The sequence below is a fragment of the Lathyrus oleraceus genome, chromosome 1 (genome assembly GCF_024323335.1).
Source record: "Lathyrus oleraceus cultivar Zhongwan6 chromosome 1, CAAS_Psat_ZW6_1.0, whole genome shotgun sequence".
Lineage (NCBI taxonomy): Eukaryota > Viridiplantae > Streptophyta > Magnoliopsida > Fabales > Fabaceae > Lathyrus > Lathyrus oleraceus.
Genome location: NC_066579.1, coordinates 46,623,134 through 46,629,351, shown reverse-complemented (window position 1 = coordinate 46,629,351; position 6,218 = coordinate 46,623,134).

The following is a 6,218-nucleotide window of genomic DNA, read 5'->3' as shown; positions in this document are numbered from 1 at the left end:
ATGGATTGGCCTGTACAGGCGCATGGAGGGCCCAATTCCAATTGGAAATGAATGCTTATCATCAGCAAAAGTGTTTTGTACGTGCAGATAATGTGTACTGAGCTTATGCAATGCGTTTTCAATAAGCTTCCTAAAAAATGCACTAAATCTTTCTCCTCTTCGACAATGACATTTCCAACAATGAAACATAGCCTTATGGGTAACCGTTGGAAAGCTCTTGGGCATGAGGATCAAATGTTATGTTAACCAAAACTTTATTTGGAAATGGGAATTTGATGAAAATTGACGTCTTAGCTTGACGAAACTGTTTCGTTGTTGTTTCAAATATTTTCGCTTGAAGCTTCGACTCTGTCAAAACGCCTATGTCAAAGAGAACTTTGGGGAGATCCAAGAAATCTGCTAAGTCCCAGGCTTCAACAAGAAAGATTTGTTTACCCAAGGGAAGATTCCAATAAAACAACTTTGACACAACCATCTTTTCATTTATTCTCCAAAACATAACACTTCCAAAGAACTTCAACCATTTGTCAAAATCTCTAGTTAACAAATTGCCTCCAGGAAATGTCTATTTCGAATTACTGTAGGAATGGTCATCTTTTGTGGTCACCAGATTTCGACCCTAGTTGCCCCTAATTCCAACAAAGCCTCAAGTCCTGCAATAAGGGCTTCGTATCCTACTTCGTTGTTAGAACAAAGGGGACCTTCAATTCTATTTGAGTTTTGTTAGAATTCTGTCAGGAGAAATAACATGATCCCAACTCCACTTCCAACCTTATGAGTGGAACCGTCGAAGAATAATCTCCAAGGTTTCGACTTAACTTGAAGTTGAGGATCTTCGACCACATTTGGCCACATTAATGAGCAAAGGGGCTTCTATGAGCCTTGGATCCTGTGATTGCCCAAGCTACAAAACAAACAAAGTTAGTGACATATTTCTGTGCTTTTGGTTAGTAAACAAAATAAGAAAAGCAATAATATACAATTCAAGCATGCTTGGTGATCTCAAACCAACTCACAAAAGTTCCCACCCTAGGGTTAGGAGCCAAGATGCTATGATCCTTTAGGCAAAATGCAAATGCAATGTTATGATGCCATGAGGGATCTTAGGGTCAAAATTGGGGTCTTACAATTGTAAAGAGGGACATTTAGCAGTTGATGGATGAAGGCATGATTCAAATTTTCCAATCCCGTCACTTAAGTGACGATGTGAATGTCATTGTTCCTCTTTTTAAGAATCCTAAAAGAGTGGTTATTCAGTATGATAGCAACAACAGTAACAGCGCCTACAATAGATCACTATCATCGTTGGTTATACGGTTCGCGGGTCCAGTCTTGTATGCCTCCGATAAAGCTGTCTCGTAGCAGTATAGTGCTACTATGTTAAAAGATGCTTAAGAGGTTCCGTTACCTACGACCAGTTCTGTCGTAAGCATTGCTGATGTTACTAAGGTGACCCATAGTGGCCGTGTGTTTGGGCCGGTGTTCCCAAAGAATGTGGAAGGTTCGTCTGTTAGTAAGAAGGTGGATGTGTCTATAGTAGAATTTGTTAGTACTCCAAGGTGTCAATCTGGTGAATCCAGCGGCTTAAAGCCTAATGACGATGATGAGGTACTCAGGTTGATTAAGAAAAGTGAGTTCAATATGGTGGAGCAACTGCTCCAAACCCCCTCAAAGATTTCAATATTGTCTCTGTTGATGAATTCAGATGCACACAGAAAAGCACTGTAGACTGTTCTTGAGCAAGCATATGTGGAACATGATGTTACGGTGGATCAATTTGAGCATATAGTAGCTGACATAACGTCCTGCAATAATCTCAGTTTCTGTGATGAAGAACTCCCCGAGGAGGGTAGGAATCATAACTTGGCTTTGCATATCTCCATGAACTGCAAAGATGATGCTCTGTCGAATATGTTGGTGGACACCGGGTCTTCATTGAATGTACTGCCAAAATAAACTCTTTTCAAGCTATCATACCAATGAGCGCCTATGAGATATAGTGGCGTGATCGTCAAGGCTTTTGACGGTTCGTGCAAGACTGTGATTGGCCAAGTGGACCTTCCAATGAAGACAGGTCCGAGTGACTTCCAAATTACTTTTCAAGTAATGGATATCCACCCGGCCTACAATTGTATGTTGGGAAGGCCGTGGATTCACGAGGGGGGAGCTGTTACATCCATCTTGCATCAGAAGCTCAAGTTTGTCAAGAATGGAAAGCTAGTTATTGTTGGCGGCGAGAAGGCATTGTTGGTCGGCCACCTGCCATCTTTATCTTATGTTGAAGCTGAGGATAAGGTTGGAACCCCGGTCCAAGCCTTATCTATTGCTACTGAATAGAGAGTTGGGGCACCTATGTCTTCATTCAAAGATGCAAGGAAGATTGTTGAAGATGGTCAGTCTGATCAGTGGGGACAGATGGTAGAGGTCTCCGACAACAGGAGTAGAGCCGGATTGGGTTTCCAACAAGGTCCATCAGCAGTCAAATATGAAGGTGTACAACTCAGTTTCCGTAGTGGAGGGTTCATTCATGGCAATGAACAAGACTCAGCTGCTGTGTGTAAGACCCCAATTTTGACCCTAAGATCCCTCATGCAATTTCATTATAAGCATTAGCATTGGGATCATACTTTAGTATCCTCCTTACCCTTCTTTCATTGGGTTTGTTTTGGGAGAGATCACCAAGCACTATGTGATTGTATCATACTTGTATATTATCATTCTACTAACCAAAATACCAAAAATATGTCTTTGTATTTGCCTAACTCTTTGTAGGTAGGGCATGGTCACCATGGATCTACCAAGTTCATATCTAGGGTTTGAGACCCTCATGGAATAGAGAACAACCAAGGATTGATCCATAATGTCTCAAAGCATAATATATGAGTCCCAATGATCTCTACATGTTATTTTGATCAAGATTTCTTTAAAGAGTTTGGAGTTGGTTTGCTTTGGGAAACCCTAATTTGTTTGGGTATCTTAGGTAACTTCTTCAACAAGCTACCTCACCAATTGATCAAATTTCTCCAGGGACACTTCAAAATTCATCATATTATGCATAGAAGATCTACCATGATCCTAGAAAGTCAATAGAATTGGAAGTTTGCAAGTTGGTTGATGGTAGTTGGCCAGATGAGTTCATCTGATCAAAATTGGGTCCCCCTAGACCCTATCTCCTACAATTTTCACCATATGAAAATGATTCCAAGAGAAACGTTACTCTAAATGACATTTAAAACAAATTTCATGTTGAGACCTAGAGCAAGTTTGGCTTGTAAAATCATTTTCTATATTGAAACATTATAGGTCATTTTGTCTAAACCCTAATTTGAAAGTCAACTTCCCAAGGCCATAACATGCTTAATTTTTATGAGTTGAAAGATTTTTCCAAGTTGAACAATGAAATTCAAGATGTATACTTCAACTTTGATGTTTGGAGTGAGAGTCAATTCAACTTTTATGAGCATGTGATATGAGGATACATTGTAGGTCATTTTTGACCTATACCATTGAATAAGTGATTTTTCCAAACTTCAAAAATGCATAACTCTATCATTCTAAAGCCAAATGAAATTAAATTGGTGACCATTTTGAAGGTATTTGAAATAGCTACAACTTTGATGAAGACACGTTTCTAATTTGAAGCTCCCATAAAAAGTTAAGTAAGGTGGAATATTGAGATATATGGCTTGACACTTAGAAAAATTTTTAACATGTTGAAATTTCAAAACTTCCACCTTAATATTCACCATGATCCAAGTTCCAAATTAAAAAGTGTTCAACATCAGACTTGTTCCCCTTGATCCAAGCTTTCCAAAGAACCCAATTTCATGGATTTTGGACAAGGATTGCTAGGTCTGCGCATGGCCTTAACAGAGATGCACCATTGGAGGAAATCAAATGTCAAAAACTCCATATCATTGCCTTGCCACTCAAGCCTCATTTGAACTTCAGAACAGTTGGATATTGACCAAATTGGATTGCTTCATGGGCCTATACACGCTCATGCAAGCTTGTGCATGAAATGACCAAATTTAGCAATTTTTCAAGTTTGCAAATATCAACCCCAATTGCTATAAATAGAGACCCTTTGAGCTTAATTCAAACACACCTTGTGCGCCAGCTTTTCCCCCCAATTGGAACCCTCTCATTACAAAGGAAAACTTGATAATTTTCAACTTGAAAATTGAGTTTGAATCTCAACTGTTTGGAGATTCAAGAAATCCAGGATCCAAATCCTTGTACAATTGCTAAACCACTCATACAAGCTTCTCAAGTTTGATCAGATCGAGTTTGAAGCAAGCAACATCAATATCTGCATAACATTGAAGGTAATTTTCAGAAAACTTCATCTCTTTGATTCTCACTCAATTTTCATTAATTCTCTTGGATCTTTGGTTGTCTGAAGTCCTACCAATGTAGGCAAGAAGGTCGAGTTACTTAGAGGTCAAATCGAAGAAACTCAGTTGACACACCTCAAAATTCAACTCCTCATATCGTTTTATATATTTGGAGTTAGTTAAAATTGAGGTCAGATTCGTTTTCTACACCATTTTTTCTTTCATATCATGTCCTCCTTTTTTATTTTAGTGACGGTTAAGGGTGGACCAGTCCGGTGAGGTCCACCGGAGAAGAAGATCGGAGCTTTGGCTCCGGCGGTGTGTTGGCACGTCTCCCAGCCATAGGATCCATTCAATTTGTTTTAATCTTAAGTGTTGGTTTTGATTACACGCATGTGGCGCGCTGACTAGGTTCCATCATGGAACGTGCGTTTGTGTCCACTTGATCTGCCACCTTAATTAATAAGGGAGATATAGTGGCTCATTGTTTTATGTTCATTAATTCATATTAATTTTAATATTGATCCAAAAAATATGAGAGTTTCACCCAAAGTTTTCAAATAATTTCCTCTTTCATATTTTGAATTTAAATTATTTTTTGGATCATTATTGTAAGACCCCAATTTTGACCCTAAGATCCCTCATGCAATTTCATCACAAGCATTAGCATTGGGATCATACCTTGGCATCCTTCTTACCCCTTTTCATTGGGTTTGTTTTGGGAGAGATCACCAAGCACTTTGTGATTATATCATATTTGTATATTATCATTTTACTAACTAAAATACCAAAAATATGTCTTTGCATTTGCCTAACTCTTTCGTAGGAAGGGCATGATCTCATTGATTCATCAAGTTCACATCTAAGGTTTGAGACCCTCATGAACAAAGAGCACAACCAAGAATTGATTCAAGAATGGTTATGAACATCATGTATGAGTCCCAATGTTCTCTACATGTTATATTGATCAAGTTTTCCTCAAGACTTTGAGGGTGATTTGCCTTGGAAACCATAGTTTGATTGAGCATCTTGAGTAACTTCTCCAACAAGCTATCTCACTAATTGATCAAACTTCTCATGGAACACTTCAAAATTCATCATCTTATGCATATATGATCTACAATGATCAAAGAAAGTCAAGAGAATTGGAAATTAGCAAATTGGATGATGGTGGTTGGCCAGATGGATTCATTTGATCAAAATTGGGTCCCCCTAGACCCTATCTCCTACAATTTTCACCATATGAAAATTATTTCAAGAGAAACGTTACTCTAAATGACATTTAAAACAAATTTCATGTTGAGACCTAGAGCAAGTTTGGCTTGTAAAATCATTTTCTATATTGAAACATTATAGGTCATTTTGTCTAAACCCTAATTTGAAAGTCAACTTCCCAAGGCCATAACTTGATCAATTTTTATGAGATGAAAGATTTCCATGTTTCACAATCAAATTCAATGTGTATACTTAAACTTTGATGTTTGGAGTGGCAGCTAATTCAACTTTTTTGAGCATGTGATATGAGGCTACATTATAGGTCACTTTTGACCTATACCATTGATCAAGTGATTTTTCCAAACTTCAAAAATGCATAAGTATATCATTTCAAATCCAAATGACATGAAATTGGTGACCATTTTAAAGGACTTTGAGTGAGATAAACTTTTATGAAGACACTTTTCTCATTTGAAGCTCGTACAAAAAGTTAAGCAAGGTGGAATATTGAGACATATGTGTTGAACATGAAAGTTGTTCCTATGGATCTAACCTTTCCAAAGAGCTCAAATTCCTTCATTTTGGACAAGAAATGCATAGGCTACACACGACTTAAACAGGGTGACATCACTTGGCATAGATCAAGCTTCAAACATCAATGTGCAT